Source organism: Lepidochelys olivacea, assembly GCF_965140295.1.
Source record: "Lepidochelys olivacea isolate rLepOli2 genome assembly, chromosome: 24".
In the NCBI taxonomy this organism is placed as follows: Eukaryota; Metazoa; Chordata; order Testudines; family Cheloniidae; genus Lepidochelys; species Lepidochelys olivacea.
This window is the reverse complement of record NC_140434.1, coordinates 3043972-3061472: the sequence shown is the minus strand read 5'-3', so window position 1 is coordinate 3061472 and position 17501 is coordinate 3043972. Positions and strand designations below refer to the sequence as shown.

General features: G+C 45.8%; 4 long non-coding RNA genes across 4 annotated transcripts; 2 read left to right on the top strand and 2 right to left on the bottom strand.

Annotated features, from left to right (window-relative positions):
- Window positions 1-1032: 1032 nt before the first annotated feature.
- LOC311512702 lies at window positions 1033-2042 on the bottom strand. Its single transcript, XR_014709535.1, has 2 exons — window positions 2010-2042; window positions 1033-1680 (listed from the first exon to the last, which is right to left on the bottom strand). It is a non-coding gene; the product is annotated as an uncharacterized lncRNA (long non-coding RNA).
- A 2594-nt stretch (window positions 2043-4636) lies between these two features.
- LOC311512708 lies at window positions 4637-6561 on the top strand. The gene is made up of 2 exons (XR_014709540.1): window positions 4637-4667; window positions 5881-6561. It is a non-coding gene; the product is annotated as an uncharacterized lncRNA (long non-coding RNA).
- Window positions 6562-11314: 4753 nt separating this feature from the next.
- Window positions 11315-12324, bottom strand: LOC311512703. Its single transcript, XR_014709536.1, has 2 exons — window positions 12292-12324; window positions 11315-11962 (listed from the first exon to the last, which is right to left on the bottom strand). It is a non-coding gene; the product is annotated as an uncharacterized lncRNA (long non-coding RNA).
- Window positions 12325-14918: 2594 nt separating this feature from the next.
- Window positions 14919-16843, top strand: LOC311512707. Its single transcript, XR_014709539.1, has 2 exons — window positions 14919-14949; window positions 16163-16843. It is a non-coding gene; the product is annotated as an uncharacterized lncRNA (long non-coding RNA).
- The last annotated feature ends 658 nt before the right edge of the window (window positions 16844-17501 follow it).

Here is a 17501-nt window from a genome sequence, read left to right as displayed (position 1 = left end):
TCATTTCTGGGCACCCAGCCCTGGTAAGCATATAAAAAATCTCCCACATAATATCTGATCCATGCCAGTGTTTACGGATAGCATCAGTCATCCCTGACTGAAGGGGGTGCGGATACTGTGGAAAATCAAGATCTTTTCTCGTCACGGTTTCTTCTTTTGCTCAACCGGACATTGATGTTCTAGCACGGCCAAGCTCCTGTGAGCTCTCTTTAGTACCCATAAAAATAGAAACTGAATTGGAGGTGGGGTTGGCTAACTTAACAAGGCCTCATTTCAAAGCTTTGCCCACCCCACCCTCCCGGCATGGTGGCTTTTGCAGCAGGTCCTTTCTCAGCTGAATCAGAGCTCGGGGGTACCACACAGTCCTTTCTCTTGACATACTGATTAGTTGTTAGGGTCGTATATAAGTCAAATCCCCAAAGAATCAGGACAGTCCCGATAAAATCAGGACATTTGGTCACGCTAAGCCTGACGCACCCTTCACTAAAGAGAAGTTGCAGCGCAAGGCTGGTCGCTGGTGGCAGTAGTTGAATATTGCCGAATATTAGGATACCAGCTTGTGGGCGTCGGCAGGATGGTCAGGCCGAAGTGCTAAACAGGTATCAGTGGGACCCCAAAATCATGAGAATTAAAAAAAACGAAATTGTTTTGCGGCCCAGCTGCTGCAACGGGCAGAACCCCTCTGAGAGCTGAGCTGGTCCGGCCCCCACTGGTGCAGCGCACCTGGATACCCCCTGGGAATTCAGGCCCTGTCGCACACACACAACAGACAGCAGACGGGGGAGGCGCTGAGCAGGGGACACAGGCTGTTGCTGTCTGACTGTTTCAGTCCCACAGAGGCAGAGACCCGGCCTGTCTCCCCTGTACCCAGCTGTCTCCGCTCCTCCTTGCTCCCTCTGTCCCCATGACTTCTTCTGGGCACCAGCCACCACTTCCTAGGGAAGGGTCTTTTTAAAAGGAAACCCAAAGAAGGAGAATCTGGCTCTGAGCGCATATGAGTGCTGAAGAGATGAAACACCAGGAGGCTGACGATGTCGTAAATTGTAGCTTTTATTGCTCTACATTAAAAGATGGGATGGGAAAAGAGAACAAGGGTGAAAATCTCCCACAGGAAAGAGTCTACAGCACAAATCTTACAGGATCTCTCCCAGCACAGCTGATATCCCAGGGCACAATGACGGTCAGTTACTCGTTACAAGGGAAGGCATTGACCTCTCGATAGGAGAGACAGAACAGTGCGCAGTATGTGGACAGAGACTGGAAACGTTCCCAGAAACACGTCCCACTGCAAGGGGAATGGCAGACCAGCGGAGCGAGGAGAGAGCTACTGTGCGAGGGGCTGTAATTCATTTTCATTCCATAGTCGTCGGTGGTTCCGTGGGCCCTACCAGAACTTCTTTTCTTTGCAGCAGTGCTCCACAGGTGGGCATTTTGGAAAGCACGGAGGACATGGAGCACACTTTTGAGGGCACGGGCATGGGCATGGATGCACGCATGTAGTGCACTTCTTCACGCAGACTTTACAGCAAGGATCCATGCATTTTTTCACACACTTGGTCACACAGACTTTGCAGCAGGGATCCAGGCACTTGGTAGTACACTTGGTCACACAGCAAGGAGGAGGCAGGCAGGTCTGTTTGCATTGCTGCTGGTAAACCATCTTCCTGGACGTGGGCAAACCTGAAAGACAAAGGAGATTTCAGGGTTTGCAAAATCAAGGCAAACAGCATCATCTTCTCCTGAGCATCGTGCACCGGAACATTCAGCAGAATCAGAGGCTGGTGCACAAGGAAAACTTCTCCACAGAGAGCATTCCCATTGCAAACCACTTCAGAAAGAACAAACATGGGGGAGGATGGACTGATATCCCATTCCCATGGCCTGCAATGGGATTCGTGAAATAGCCACAAGATAGTTTAGCAAAACATTCTTCTGAGCAGCAAGGACAGGAAAGCCAAAAATAAAGCCCAACCTTAAAGTTAGCTCCCAATCATCAGAAGGAGACTTACCCAATTCACCTACAGGAGCTAGTAAAGATTTCGAGTCGATTGAGAAGCATTGTGATGCGAGCCTTTTTATGTGGTTTCCATGGCCTGGCATCCGGAAACGAGAGATCCTAGAGGTATGCAAATATGATTTGAATAAAGTAACTTGCTCCAATTAAACATCCTTCAACTATTTGTTTGCATCATTATTTTTAATAATTAGTTTAAGTGGACACACGTGTCATCTTTGAGGAAACGCCTGACCTACAAAATTCATATTAGAAATACAATTCAATGAACAACTGCATTGTTTGCTTAAAAATGGTCTTTATGGATTTCCATTCCTTCCTTCTGCAGGCTTTTGCATCTTCCTCTGAGGCATCTGGTACTGCTCACTTGCAGAGAGAAGATAGTGGCCTGGATGGATCTCTGAGCTGATCCACTAGGGGTATTCCTCTGCTCCTACTAATGTACATCTCCCGTCCATGATACACCACGCATGTCTCTCTGGGCACAGAGCTGATGCTGGGCTCATGGATTCCTTGGTAGTTTGAGCAGTAGGAGACTCCAAATGCAGCCTACTCGCCGTTGTTACTCCTGCTAGAGGGAATATTGGTCAGGTGTTTCCTGAGAAGAAGCTTGGGTCTTTGTTATGTGACATTGTGTCTTTACCTCGTGTTGCCTTCTTGCTATTTTGCACTGAAACTTCATCCTAATTCTAATATTTTCTAATATAGATTGTAAACTCTTGTGATGGAGGTGCGTCTTTATACGTATGAGATGCCAGTTCCCCCACGGGTGAGAACTATCTCCTGTCCATCTCCATTCCATCAAAACATTTACAGATCTAAGAGGCCATCAACGTGAGTGTGGAATTGTCATTATGCTAATATGGGCAGGGAAAGATACCCAGCTTATCCTGTGTACACAGGGCAGTGACTGTTGTGAAGAAAAAAACAAGGGTTGAAAGTTTTAATTTTTTTAGTCAGAAAATGAGGAGCTTTCTATGCAGGTATCAGGAAGATCATGTTCCCTTTTCCTCCTTAAAGCCAACACTTGTGGGTCATTAAGAGCCCATCCTAGGGCATCTTGCAGACCCTTTCTTTGGTGTCACTTGCTATTCCTGCTTAGTCAATTAACGGGCACTGTGGAGTCTCATGCCGCAGGGCACTGAGGGGGTGTGATTCTCCTGTGGGTTCAGATGGCAGCAGCTGATTCAATACCCTGTGACTCAGGCTCTGACGCTGACGAGACGGGTGTATCTTCCTCTTTGGAATTCCCGTGTGTTGTTCTCACCAGCTGGGCCACAGGGTTCCAAGAATGAGGTCCTCCCTGGAAGAGGTAAGGGCTGGAAAATATCTCTGGATTCTTCTAGTAAAGGAATCTGTCCCCTAGTGAGTCACAATAATTCAATACCTTACAGGAGGCAGAGGGATCTCCTGGATATGGCATTGCACGGGGAGACAGGAGAACGGGACTATATCCCTGCCTCTGCCCACCTGTGTGATCTTGGTCAAGTCACTTCACCTCCCTACGCCTCTTTCCCTTCCAACCTTTTATCCGTCTAGATGGAAATCTTTGGGGCAAGTGCCATATGTTTGTACAGCACCTAGCAATAAGTTTGCTCTCGTTGTTGGGGCCTCTAGGAGGTACAGGTTTCACAGTATCACCCGTATTAGTCTGTATCTGCAAAAAGAACAGGAGTAGTTGTGGCACCTTTGAGCCTAACAAATTGAGCATAAGGTTGCATGAGCTACAGCCCACTTCCCACAAAAGCTTATTCTCAAATAAATTTGTTAATCTCTAAGGTGCCACACGTTCTCCTGTTCTTTTTTCTAGGAGGTTCAGTCATTTAAATCATGAAATAAAAAAAATCGTCTACCACTCTTTTGAGACATGGACAGGTGATTGCTTTCCCCTCTGGGGTCGCTGGCATCCCATATATATCAAGATGGACCCTGCCACAGCAGCTTGCCATCTGTATTAGAAAATACAAGAACTGAAATAAAATTTGAGAGCAAAATGGCAAGAAGCCACCCCTAAGTGATGACACAATGTCAGATAATAATGAGCCAAACACCATATCAGTAGGAATCTCCTGACAAATATTTATTCTAGCAGAATTAACAGGGTGGGCTGGATCTGAAGTATCCTTCTGCTAAAAAGACTTGAGAATCCATGAATCCAAGGTCACCTCTGTGTCTATAGCTGCCTGGGTGGTATATCATGAAGGGAAGTTGTACATTAGCAGGAACGAAGAAATACCCATAATGGCTCAGAGCAAAGATCCATCCCGCCCAGTGTCCTGTCTCCTACAGCAACCAGTACCAGATGCCTCAAAGGAAGATGGAAGACAGTCTGAAGAAGGAATTTATGGAAAAGCAAAGAATCCTGGTGTTAATTGAATTGCCTTTTTCTAATGTCGACTCTGTGGATCAGGCAGAGAACTTCCAAACAGCATTTCCTCTAATATGGAACGTGCATCCGCTTAAAATAATTATTTAAAATAATTAGCAACATTAGTGATGCAAATGAGCAATTGAAGGCTGTGTGATTCGAGCGAGACATACCTGTGGGGTGCCTCATTTCCGTGGAGCAGGCCATGGAAACCATATAAAAAGGCTCATGACCCAGTGCTCCTCAATTCACTCGGCTTCTTCATTTGCTCCAGTTGGTGACTTGGTAAGTCTTGTTCTTATTATTGAGAGCTAACTTCATGGCTGGGCTTCATTTCAGGCTTTCCTTTCCTCGCTGTTCACAAGAGCACTTTGCGTAAGTATCTTGCTGTGATTTCTCTAATCCCATTGCAGGGTGCAGGAAGGGATTTCAGTCCATTCTCTGTCAGGGTTGTTCTTTCTCAAGTGGTTTGCAATGGCAATGCTCTCTTGACAGAAATGTTTCCCACGGCACCAAGCTCTGTTTGTGCTGAATGTTCTCCGTCCATGATTTACGCAGCCCTTTCTAAATCAGGAGATTCAATTAGTGGGTGTGACAGGGAATTACAGGGCGGGGCTCAGAGTTTCAGAAGAGAGAAGTGGGAAAGGAAAACCTCTAGGCGGAGGGAGCGGTCGGAGATTTGAGGGCAAAGGAGTAAGATGCGTCTGCAAGTAACTCAGACTGACACGATATGGAGGGGATATAGCCCCTGCAGTCTCACTGCCCGATTCCTCACGAGCGAAAACCTGCTCAATTCTGTGGATGTCAATGGAGCTCCACTGATTTACACCAGCTGCAGAGCTGGAGGGGAACAGAAGAGACTCTAAAGGCCTTGCCTGCGCACACATCCTCCCAATGAAAGGAAGGCAGTAAGTAGATTCAAGGAATCACCACCCATAAAAATCAAGCTGCTCTGTACTGGAAATGCAACTCCAGATACATTCGTGCAGCCTCAGGACCTGGGAAGAGAACATTTGCACAAATGCTCTTCCATTTGCCACCTGCACGTTCAGAAGCACTGAGTGGTTTATTTAACTCTTCTAGCAGAAAAATATTTGAATGCAGTAATGATCAATGGTTACCAATACTGCTCAACCCATTCTGTATCTCTCGCCCTGCCATTAATCTCAGGATAACTCTTTCAATCTTAGAGTACATTTTGCACCGAATGTTTTGCTTTCTTCTGCAGAGATATTTTACTGGTCAGAAGAGTGTTTTGCTTAGGTATCTTGAGGTTATTTCACGAATCCCATTGCAGACCTTTAGAATGGGATTTCAGTCCATCCTCCCCTATGTTTGTTCTTTCTGAAGCGGTTGGCAATGGTAATGCTCTCTCTGGAGAAGTGTTCCCAGTGCACCAGGCTCTGATTCTGCTGAATGTTCTGGTGCATGAGGCTAATGAGAAAATGATGCTGTTTGTTTTGATTTTGCAAACCTTGAAGCCTACTTTGTCTTTCAGTTTTGCCCACGTCCAGGAAGATGGTTTACCAGCAGCAATGCAAACAGACCTGCCTGCCTCCTCCTTGCTGTGTGACCAAGTGCACTACCAAATGCCTGGATCCCTGCTGCAAAGTCTGTGTGACCAAGTGTGTGACAAAATGCGTGGATCCTTGCTGTAAAGTCTGCGTGAAGAAGTGTACTACATGCGTGCATCCATGTCCATGCCCGTGCCCTGAAAAGTGCATTCCGTGCCCTGAAAAGTGCATTCCGTGCCCTCCATGCCCTGAAAAATGCCCCCCCGTGCAGCACTGCTGCAAAGAAAAGAAGCTCTGTTAGGACCCATGGAACCTCGGACATCTACAGAATGAGAATGAATTACAGCCCCTCGCGCCGAAACTCTCTCCTCGCTCCGCTGGTCTGGCATTCCCCTCGCAGTGGGACGTGTTTCTAGGAACGTTTCCACTCTCTATCCGCACACTGCGCACCGTTTCTGCTTTTCCTCTCCAAAGGTCAATGCCTCCCCTTGTAACGAGTAACTGACCGTCTTTGTGCCCCTGGGATGTCAGCTGTTCCTGGGAGAGATCCTGTAACACTTGTGCTTTCAACTCTTTTTCCTGTGGGAGATTTTCCTCCTTTTTTCTCTTATCCCATCATGTCTTTTAATGGAGACGTGCTCCAATAAAATTTGTGATTCCTGGCATCGTCTGCCTCCTGGTGTTTCATTCTCCTTTGCAGAAGGACCTGCTGCAGAAGTCTCCATACTGTGGGCCAAAGCTCTGAAATGAGGTCTTATTAGGTCAGCTGAACCTACCTCCAATTTATTTTTTATTGTGGTAGATACCGAGTAGACCCCACGGGGACTTGGCCGTCCTAGAAAACCATTGGAAGTCAAGGAAACAAGGCCTCTTTTAAGAGACTAGATCTTAATCTTCCACAGAATTCATGCCTCCTTCAATAGGGGGTTACTGATGCTATCCATAAGCACAGCCATGGATTATACATTATGGGGGAGACTTTTGCAAGCACCACGTGCAATCAGGCATTGCCTTTCAAAATGTACACATCTGTTTCACATTTCTTGGAAACTCGATTGCTGTATTCCCCTATCTACATTTTCACCTTTAAATTGCATAAGGTGAGAAGAGACCATTGCCATCTAGACTGACATCCTGTACGATAATGCACAGAGAATTTCACCCAGTCACCCCTGTATACTTATACCCCATATCTTGTGATTCTCTAAGGCGTCTCTGCCAGAAAGGTCTTGATCTGAAGACTTTTAGTGATGGAGGATCCTCCCCCTTCCCTTGCAATGTTTTTCCAATGGTTAAGCAACCTCCCTGTCAAAAATTCACACATCTCACATCCCTTTGCAAGTTATTTTTCCTCCTCTTGCTTAGCTCATGTTCTCCTGAGCTTTGTTCCTTATTTCACTGACGGTTCCAGGGGTTTATCCTTTCACAGACTGTTAATTCTCTTATGGGATCAGGACCTTCTCATGTAGGATGTAACTGACTGCGTAGTCAACCCTCAGATATTGCTCACATCCGAGACACTCACTCTGTACAAATCCACCGTCACGTCTTCAGCACTGGAATAATTTCATTCCCCAGCTTCCATCCAACCTCGAATTATTGTTGCGTTGAAATGTAACTTGCTCTTCCTGGAATCATCTGCCTCCTGGTGTTTGCTTTGCCCTCTCTTTGTCTCTTTAATCACTGCTTGGCTCCTGTCTCACCCATTTCAAGCTCTCTTGTGTTTTGCTTTAAAAGACCCACATCGCATGAAAAGAGGGGAAAGAAAATTTCCGCGATAAGCCTGGGTGACTTCGTAGAAACGCAGAAACCTAAAAAGAAAGAAAGGAGAAAAGACCATTGTCATAAATATAAAGGGAAGGGTAACCCCCTTTAAAATCCCTCCTGGCCAGAGGAAAAACCCTTTCACCTGTAAAGGGTTAAGAGGCTAGGATAACCTCGCTCGCACCTGACCAAAATGACCAATGAGGAGAGAAGGTACTTTCAAAAGCTGGGAGGAGGGAGAAAAACAAAGGGTCTGTGTCTGTCTGTGTGATGCTTTTGCCGGGGACAGAACAGGAATGGAGTCTTAGAATGTAGTAAGTAATCTAGCTAGAGATGCGTTAGATTATGATTTCTTTGAATGGCTGAGAAATTAAGCTGTGCTGAATAGAATGAAGATTCCTGTCTGTGTGTCTTTTTGTAACTTAAGGTTTTGCCTAGAGGGATTCTCTATGTTTTGAACCTAATTACCCTGTAAGGTACTTACCATCCTGATTTTACAGAGCTGATTCTTTTTTACTTCTCTTAAAATCCTTCTTTTCAGAAACTGAATGCTTTTCATTGTTCTTAAGACCCAAGGGTTTGGGTTTGTGTTCACCTATGCAAATTGGTGAGGATTTTTACCAAAGCTTCCCCAGGAAGTGGGGTTCAAGGGTTGGGAGGATTTTGCGGGGAAAGACATTTCCAAACAACACTTTCCTAATAAATAAAGCCAGATAAACGTTTGGTGGTGGCAGTGGAAGTCCAAGGGCAAAGGGTAAAATAGTTTGTACCTTGGGGAAGTTTTAACCTAAGCTGCTAAAAGTAAGCTTAGGAGGTTTTCATTCAGGTCCCCACATCTGTACCCTAGAATTCAGAGTGGGGAAGGAACCTTGACAACCATTGGAGCATTTCTTACACTGCAGTGTTCTCTGGGTGCCACAAATAATTCAACTCGCATCAGCCAAGCCCTCCCAGCTCTTTGCCAGCCTTTCATCTAAGGGTTTGTCAGTGCTGGTGAAGTACAGGTGAGCTGTTATTATTACTTCAAATTTCATTAGCTCTTCGAGGCCCCCCCTGAGACCGGGGCCACAGTGCGTCAAGGGCTGAGCAGACATGCAACAGGAAACAGTCCCTTCTCCTGAAGGTGATAGAATCTGGGGCATAATCCTGGAATAGAGGTAAGGCCAAGGAGCATCATTAGTGGTCCAGGACCCCATTGTGCTAGGGGCTGTACAAACACATAAGGAAACTATGGTTCTGGTCTCAAGTAGCTTACAATTATGGAAATCTCTGCAACAGTCTCTCTTTTGAAAGAAAGCAAGCAAGCAAGCAAGAAAGAAAACCACCCTATGATCAGTTAAAAGGGAACATGAGCTTCCTGACACATGTATGGTAAGTTCTCATTCCATGATTTAAATCAATTAAAACTCCTGTCATTCTTGTTCAGAATGCTCATCACGCTGTATAAAGAGGATAACATGGGTGACTTTTCCCGTCCATATTGGGGTAATTATAATTGCAAACTCAGACTGAGGGCACCTTAGATATGTAAACATTTTTAACATAAGGGAGATAAACAAGATTTTGCTCTCACCACTGGGCGCACTGACATCCCATATGTATAAGGATAGACACCTGTCCAGCACAAAGGTCTTAAAATAGAGGATGTTGAAGAGAAGCTATTAAAGTTAGACATTTTTAAAGAAGGAGGTCCAGATAACTCAAATGCAAGAGTTTTACAAGAGCTGGCTGAGGAGGTCACTGGACCATGGCTGGAAGCTGAAGCTCGAAAAATTCAGGCTGGAAATAAGGCGTAAAATATTAACAGGGAGTGTGATTAGGCATTGGAACCATTTGCCAGCCGTGGTTGTGGATTCTCCATCACTGAGAAGTTTTAAATCAAGACCGGATGTTTGTCCAATGTCTATGCTTTAGAAGTTATTCCGGGTTAGTTCTGTGGCCAGTGTTGGACAAGAGATCAGATGAGGTGATCAGAGTGGTCCCTTCTGGCCTTGGAATCGATGAATGTCGAGTGTATTCGATTGGTTTTGAAGGAGAAAGAAGTTGCATCACAAAATAGCAGGAAGCCACTACTAAGCGAAGACACAATGTCAGATGATAAGGACCCCAGATATGTCTTCTAGCAGGACTAACAGAGTGGAGACTGTCCTACTGCTAAAATTACTGGGGTGTTCATTATTCCAACATCAACTCCATGTTTATAGAAGCGTGGAGGGGAGCTGCAGATTAGCAGGAATGGAGAAATACCCATAGCAGGTCAGACCACAGATCAGTCTAGGCCAGGATCGTGTCTCTGACAGTGAGCACCCCAAGATATCTCAGAAGAAGGTGCAAGAACGCCTGTGAAGGGGAATTTATGGAAATACGTAAGAGTCCATTTTAGAAAGCAAATAAGCCAGTTCTTTGTTGAATTGTTTTTTTCCCATTGGAATTACGTGGGTCAGGCGCAAGAACTTACAAACAGCATTTGCTCAGACACTGTCACGTGTGTTTCCTTAAAATAATTATAACTAATTGTTAAAATACTTTTTAAAAATCTTGATGCAAGCAAGTAATTGAAGGATCTGTAGGTGGAGGAAGTTTGCATTGTTAAAAATCACATCTGTATATCACTAGCCTGTCTCATTTCTGGGCACCCAGCCCTGGTAAGCATATAAAAAATCTCCCACATAATATCTGATCCATGCCAGTGTTTACGGATAGCATCAGTCATCCCTGACTGAAGGGGGTGCGAATACTGTGGAAAATCAAGATCTTTTCTCGTCACGGTTTCTTCTTTTGCTCAACCGGACATTGATGTTCTAGCACGGCCAAGCTCCTGTGAGCTCTCTTTAGTACCCATAAAAATAGAAACTGAATTGGAGGTGGGGTTGGCTAACTTAACAAGGCCTCATTTCAAAGCTTTGCCCACCCCACCCTCCCGGCATGGTGGCTTTTGCAGCAGGTCCTTTCTCAGCTGAATCAGAGCTCGGGGGTACCACACAGTCCTTTCTCTTGACATACTGATTAGTTGTTAGGGTCGTATATAAGTCAAATCCCCAAAGAATCAGGACAGTCCCGATAAAATCAGGACATTTGGTCACGCTAAGCCTGACGCACCCTTCACTAAAGAGAAGTTGCAGCGCAAGGCTGGTCGCTGGTGGCAGTAGTTGAATATTGCCGAATATTAGGATACCAGCTTGTGGGCGTCGGCAGGATGGTCAGGCCGAAGTGCTAAACAGGTATCAGTGGGACCCCAAAATCATGAGAATTAAAAAAAATGAAATTGTTTTGCGGCCCAGCTGCTGCAACGGGCAGAACCCCTCTGAGAGCTGAGCTGGTCCGGCCCCCACTGGTGCAGCGCACCTGGATACCCCCTGGGAATTCAGGCCCTGTCGCACACACACAACAGACAGCAGACGGGGGAGGCGCTGAGCAGGGGACACAGGCTGCTGCTGTCTGACTGTTTCAGTCCCACAGAGGCAGAGACCCGGCCTGTCTCCCCTGTACCCAGCTGCCTCCGCTCCTCCTTGCTCCCTCTGTCCCCATGACTTCTTCTGGGCACCAGCCACCACTTCCTAGGGAAGGGTCTTTTTAAAAGGAAACCCAAAGAGGGAGAATCTGGCTCTGAGCGCATATGAGTGCTGAAGAGATGAAACACCAGGAGGCTGACGATGTCGTAAAATGTAGCTTTTATTGCTCTACATTAAAAGATGGGATGGGAAAAGAGAACAAGGGTGAAAATCTCCCACAGGAAAGAGTCTACAGCACAAATCTTACAGGATCTCTCCCAGCACAGCTGATATCCCAGGGCACAATGACGGTCAGTTACTCGTTACAAGGGAAGGCATTGACCTCTCGATAGGAGAGACAGAACAGTGCGCAGTATGTGGACAGAGACTGGAAACGTTCCCAGAAACACGTCCCACTGCAAGGGGAATGGCAGACCAGCGGAGCGAGGAGAGAGCTACTGTGCGAGGGGCTGTAATTCATTTTCATTCCATAGTCGTCGGTGGTTCCGTGGGCCCTACCAGAACTTCTTTTCTTTGCAGCAGTGCTCCACAGGTGGGCATTTTGGAAAGCACGGAGGACATGGAGCACACTTTTGAGGGCACGGGCATGGGCATGGATGCACGCATGTAGTGCACTTCTTCACGCAGACTTTACAGCAAGGATCCATGCATTTTTTCACACACTTGGTCACACAGACTTTGCAGCAGGGATCCAGGCACTTGGTAGTACACTTGGTCACACAGCAAGGAGGAGGCAGGCAGGTCTGTTTGCATTGCTGCTGGTAAACCATCTTCCTGGACGTGGGCAAACCTGAAAGACAAAGGAGATTTCAGGGTTTGCAAAATCAAGGCAAACAGCATCATCTTCTCCTGAGCATCGTGCACCGGAACATTCAGCAGAATCAGAGGCTGGTGCACAAGGAAAACTTCTCCACAGAGAGCATTCCCATTGCAAACCACTTCAGAAAGAACAAACATGGGGGAGGATGGACTGATATCCCATTCCCATGGCCTGCAATGGGATTCGTGAAATAGCCACAAGATAGTTTAGCAAAACATTCTTCTGAGCAGCAAGGACAGGAAAGCCAAAAATAAAGCCCAACCTTAAAGTTAGCTCCCAATCATCAGAAGGAGACTTACCCAATTCACCTACAGGAGCTAGTAAAGATTTCGAGTCGATTGAGAAGCATTGTGATGCGAGCCTTTTTATGTGGTTTCCATGGCCTGGCATCCGGAAACGAGAGATCCTAGAGGTATGCAAATATGATTTGAATAAAGTAACTTGCTCCAATTAAACATCCTTCAACTATTTGTTTGCATCATTATTTTTAATAATTAGTTTAAGTGGACACACGTGTCATCTTTGAGGAAACGCCTGACCTACAAAATTCATATTAGAAATACAATTCAATGAACAACTGCATTGTTTGCTTAAAAATGGTCTTTATGGATTTCCATTCCTTCCTTCTGCAGGCTTTTGCATCTTCCTCTGAGGCATCTGGTACTGCTCACTTGCAGAGAGAAGATAGTGGCCTGGATGGATCTCTGAGCTGATCCACTAGGGGTATTCCTCTGCTCCTACTAATGTACATCTCCCGTCCATGATACACCACGCATGTCTCTCTGGGCACAGAGCTGATGCTGGGCTCATGGATTCCTTGGTAGTTTGAGCAGTAGGAGACTCCAAATGCAGCCTACTCGCCGCTGTTACTCCTGCTAGAGGGAATATTGGTCAGGTGTTTCCTGAGAAGAAGCTTGGGTCTTTGTTATGTGACATTGTGTCTTTACCTCGTGTTGCCTTCTTGCTATTTTGCACTGAAACTTCATCCTAATTCTAATATTTTCTAATATAGATTGTAAACTCTTGTGATGGAGGTGCGTCTTTATACGTATGAGATGCCAGTTCCCCCACGGGTGAGAACTATCTCCTGTCCATCTCCATTCCATCAAAACATTTACAGATCTAAGAGGCCATCAACGTGAGTGTGGAATTGTCATTATGCTAATATGGGCAGGGAAAGATACCCAGCTTATCCTGTGTACACAGGGCAGTGACTGTTGTGAAGAAAAAAACAAGGGTTGAAAGTTTTAATTTTTTTAGTCAGAAAATGAGGAGCTTTCTATGCAGGTATCAGGAAGATCATGTTCCCTTTTCCTCCTTAAAGCCAACACTTGTGGGTCATTAAGAGCCCATCCTAGGGCATCTTGCAGACCCTTTCTTTGGTGTCACTTGCTATTCCTGCTTAGTCAATTAACGGGCACTGTGGAGTCTCATGCTGCAGGGCCCTGAGGGGGTGTGATTCTCCTGTGGGTTCAGATGGCAGCAGCTGATTCAATACCCTGTGACTCAGGCTCTGACGCTGACGAGACGGGTGTATTTTCCTCTTTGGAATTCCCGTGTGTTGTTCTCACCAGCTGGGCCACAGGGTTCCAAGAATGAGGTCCTCCCTGGAAGAGGTAAGGGCTGGAAAATATCTCTGGATTCTTCTAGTAAAGGAATCTGTCCCCTAGTGAGTCACAATAATTCAATACCTTACAGGAGGCAGAGGGATCTCCTGGATATGGCATTGCACGGGGAGACAGGAGAACGGGACTATATCCCTGCCTCTGCCCACCTGTGTGATCTTGGTCAAGTCACTTCACCTCCCTACGCCTCTTTCCCTTCCAACCTTTTATCCGTCTAGATGGAAATCTTTGGGGCAAGTGCCATATGTTTGTACAGCACCTAGCAATAAGTTTGCTCTCGTTGTTGGGGCCTCTAGGAGGTACAGGTTTCACAGTATCACCCGTATTAGTCTGTATCTGCAAAAAGAACAGGAGTAGTTGTGGCACCTTTGAGCCTAACAAATTGAGCATAAGGTTGCATGAGCTACAGCCCACTTCCCACAAAAGCTTATTCTCAAATAAATTTGTTAATCTCTAAGGTGCCACACGTTCTCCTGTTCTTTTTTCTAGGAGGTTCAGTCATTTAAATCATGAAATAAAAAAAATCGTCTACCACTCTTTTGAGACATGGACAGGTGATTGCTTTCCCCTCTGGGGTCGCTGGCATCCCATATATATCAAGATGGACCCTGCCACAGCAGCTTGCCATCTGTATTAGAAAATACAAGAACTGAAATAAAATTTGAGAGCAAAATGGCAAGAAGCCACCCCTAAGTGATGACACAATGTCAGATAATAATGAGCCAAACACCATATCAGTAGGAATCTCCTGACAAATATTTATTCTAGCAGAATTAACAGGGTGGGCTGGATCTGAAGTATCCTTCTGCTAAAAAGACTTGAGAATCCATGAATCCAAGGTCACCTCTGTGTCTATAGCTGCCTGGGTGGTATATCATGAAGGGAAGTTGTACATTAGCAGGAACGAAGAAATACCCATAATGGCTCAGAGCAAAGATCCATCCCGCCCAGTGTCCTGTCTCCTACAGCAACCAGTACCAGATGCCTCAAAGGAAGATGGAAGACAGTCTGAAGAAGGAATTTATGGAAAAGCAAAGAATCCTGGTGTTAATTGAATTGCCTTTTTCTAATGTCGACTCTGTGGATCAGGCAGAGAACTTCCAAACAGCATTTCCTCTAATATGGAACGTGCATCCGCTTAAAATAATTATTTAAAATAATTAGCAACATTAGTGATGCAAATGAGCAATTGAAGGCTGTGTGATTCGAGCGAGACATACCTGTGGGGTGCCTCATTTCCGTGGAGCAGGCCATGGAAACCATATAAAAAGGCTCATGACCCAGTGCTCCTCAATTCACTCGGCTTCTTCATTTGCTCCAGTTGGTGACTTGGTAAGTCTTGTTCTTATTATTGAGAGCTAACTTCATGGCTGGGCTTCATTTCAGGCTTTCCTTTCCTCGCTGTTCACAAGAGCACTTTGCGTAAGTATCTTGCTGTGATTTCTCTAATCCCATTGCAGGGTGCAGGAAGGGATTTCAGTCCATTCTCTGTCAGGGTTGTTCTTTCTCAAGTGGTTTGCAATGGCAATGCTCTCTTGACAGAAATGTTTCCCACGGCACCAAGCTCTGTTTGTGCTGAATGTTCTCCGTCCATGATTTACGCAGCCCTTTCTAAATCAGGAGATTCAATTAGTGGGTGTGACAGGGAATTACAGGGCGGGGCTCAGAGTTTCAGAAGAGAGAAGTGGGAAAGGAAAACCTCTAGGCGGAGGGAGCGGTCGGAGATTTGAGGGCAAAGGAGTAAGATGCGTCTGCAAGTAACTCAGACTGACACGATATGGAGGGGATATAGCCCCTGCAGTCTCACTGCCCGATTCCTCACGAGCGAAAACCTGCTCAATTCTGTGGATGTCAATGGAGCTCCACTGATTTACACCAGCTGCAGAGCTGGAGGGGAACAGAAGAGACTCTAAAGGCCTTGCCTGCGCACACATCCTCCCAATGAAAGGAAGGCAGTAAGTAGATTCAAGGAATCACCACCCATAAAAATCAAGCTGCTCTGTACTGGAAATGCAACTCCAGATACATTCGTGCAGCCTCAGGACCTGGGAAGAGAACATTTGCACAAATGCTCTTCCATTTGCCACCTGCACGTTCAGAAGCACTGAGTGGTTTATTTAACTCTTCTAGCAGAAAAATATTTGAATGCAGTAATGATCAATGGTTACCAATACTGCTCAACCCATTCTGTATCTCTCGCCCTGCCATTAATCTCAGGATAACTCTTTCAATCTTAGAGTACATTTTGCACCGAATGTTTTGCTTTCTTCTGCAGAGATATTTTACTGGTCAGAAGAGTGTTTTGCTTAGGTATCTTGAGGTTATTTCACGAATCCCATTGCAGACCTTTAGAATGGGATTTCAGTCCATCCTCCCCTATGTTTGTTCTTTCTGAAGCGGTTGGCAATGGTAATGCTCTCTCTGGAGAAGTGTTCCCAGTGCACCAGGCTCTGATTCTGCTGAATGTTCTGGTGCATGAGGCTAATGAGAAAATGATGCTGTTTGTTTTGATTTTGCAAACCTTGAAGCCTACTTTGTCTTTCAGTTTTGCCCACGTCCAGGAAGATGGTTTACCAGCAGCAATGCAAACAGACCTGCCTGCCTCCTCCTTGCTGTGTGACCAAGTGCACTACCAAATGCCTGGATCCCTGCTGCAAAGTCTGTGTGACCAAGTGTGTGACAAAATGCGTGGATCCTTGCTGTAAAGTCTGCGTGAAGAAGTGTACTACATGCGTGCATCCATGTCCATGCCCGTGCCCTGAAAAGTGCATTCCGTGCCCTGAAAAGTGCATTCCGTGCCCTCCATGCCCTGAAAAATGCCCCCCCGTGCAGCACTGCTGCAAAGAAAAGAAGCTCTGTTAGGACCCATGGAACCTCGGACATCTACAGAATGAGAATGAATTACAGCCCCTCGCGCCGAAACTCTCTCCTCGCTCCGCTGGTCTGGCATTCCCCTCGCAGTGGGACGTGTTTCTAGGAACGTTTCCACTCTCTATCCGCACACTGCGCACCGTTTCTGCTTTTCCTCTCCAAAGGTCAATGCCTCCCCTTGTAACGAGTAACTGACCGTCTTTGTGCCCCTGGGATGTCAGCTGTTCCTGGGAGAGATCCTGTAACACTTGTGCTTTCAACTCTTTTTCCTGTGGGAGATTTTCCTCCTTTTTTCTCTTATCCCATCATGTCTTTTAATGGAGACGTGCTCCAATAAAATTTGTGATTCCTGGCATCGTCTGCCTCCTGGTGTTTCATTCTCCTTTGCAGAAGGACCTGCTGCAGAAGTCTCCATACTGTGGGCCAAAGCTCTGAAATGAGGTCTTATTAGGTCAGCTGAACCTACCTCCAATTTATTTTTTATTGTGGTAGATACTGAGTAGACCCCACGGGGACTTGGCCGTCCTAGAAAACCATTGGAAGTCAAGGAAACAAGGCCTCTTTTAAGAGACTAGATCTTAATCTTCCACAGTATTCATGCCTCCTTCAATAGGGGGTTACTGATGCTATCCATAAGCACAGCCATGGATTATACATTATGGGGGAGACTTTTGCAAGCACCACGTGCAATCAGGCATTGCCTTTCAAAATGTACACCTCTGTTTCACATTTCTTGGAAACTCGATTGCTGTATTCCCCTATCTACATTTTCACCTTTAAATTGCATAAGGTGAGAAGAGACCATTGCCATCTAGACTGACATCCTGTACGATAATGCACAGAGAATTTCACCCAGTCACCCCTGTATACTTATACCCCATATCTTGTGATTCTCTAAGGCGTCTCTGCCAGAAAGGTCTTGATCTGAAGACTTTTAGTGATGGAGGATCCTCCCCCTTCCCTTGCAATGTTTTTCCAATGGTTAAGCAACCTCCCTGTCAAAAATTCACACA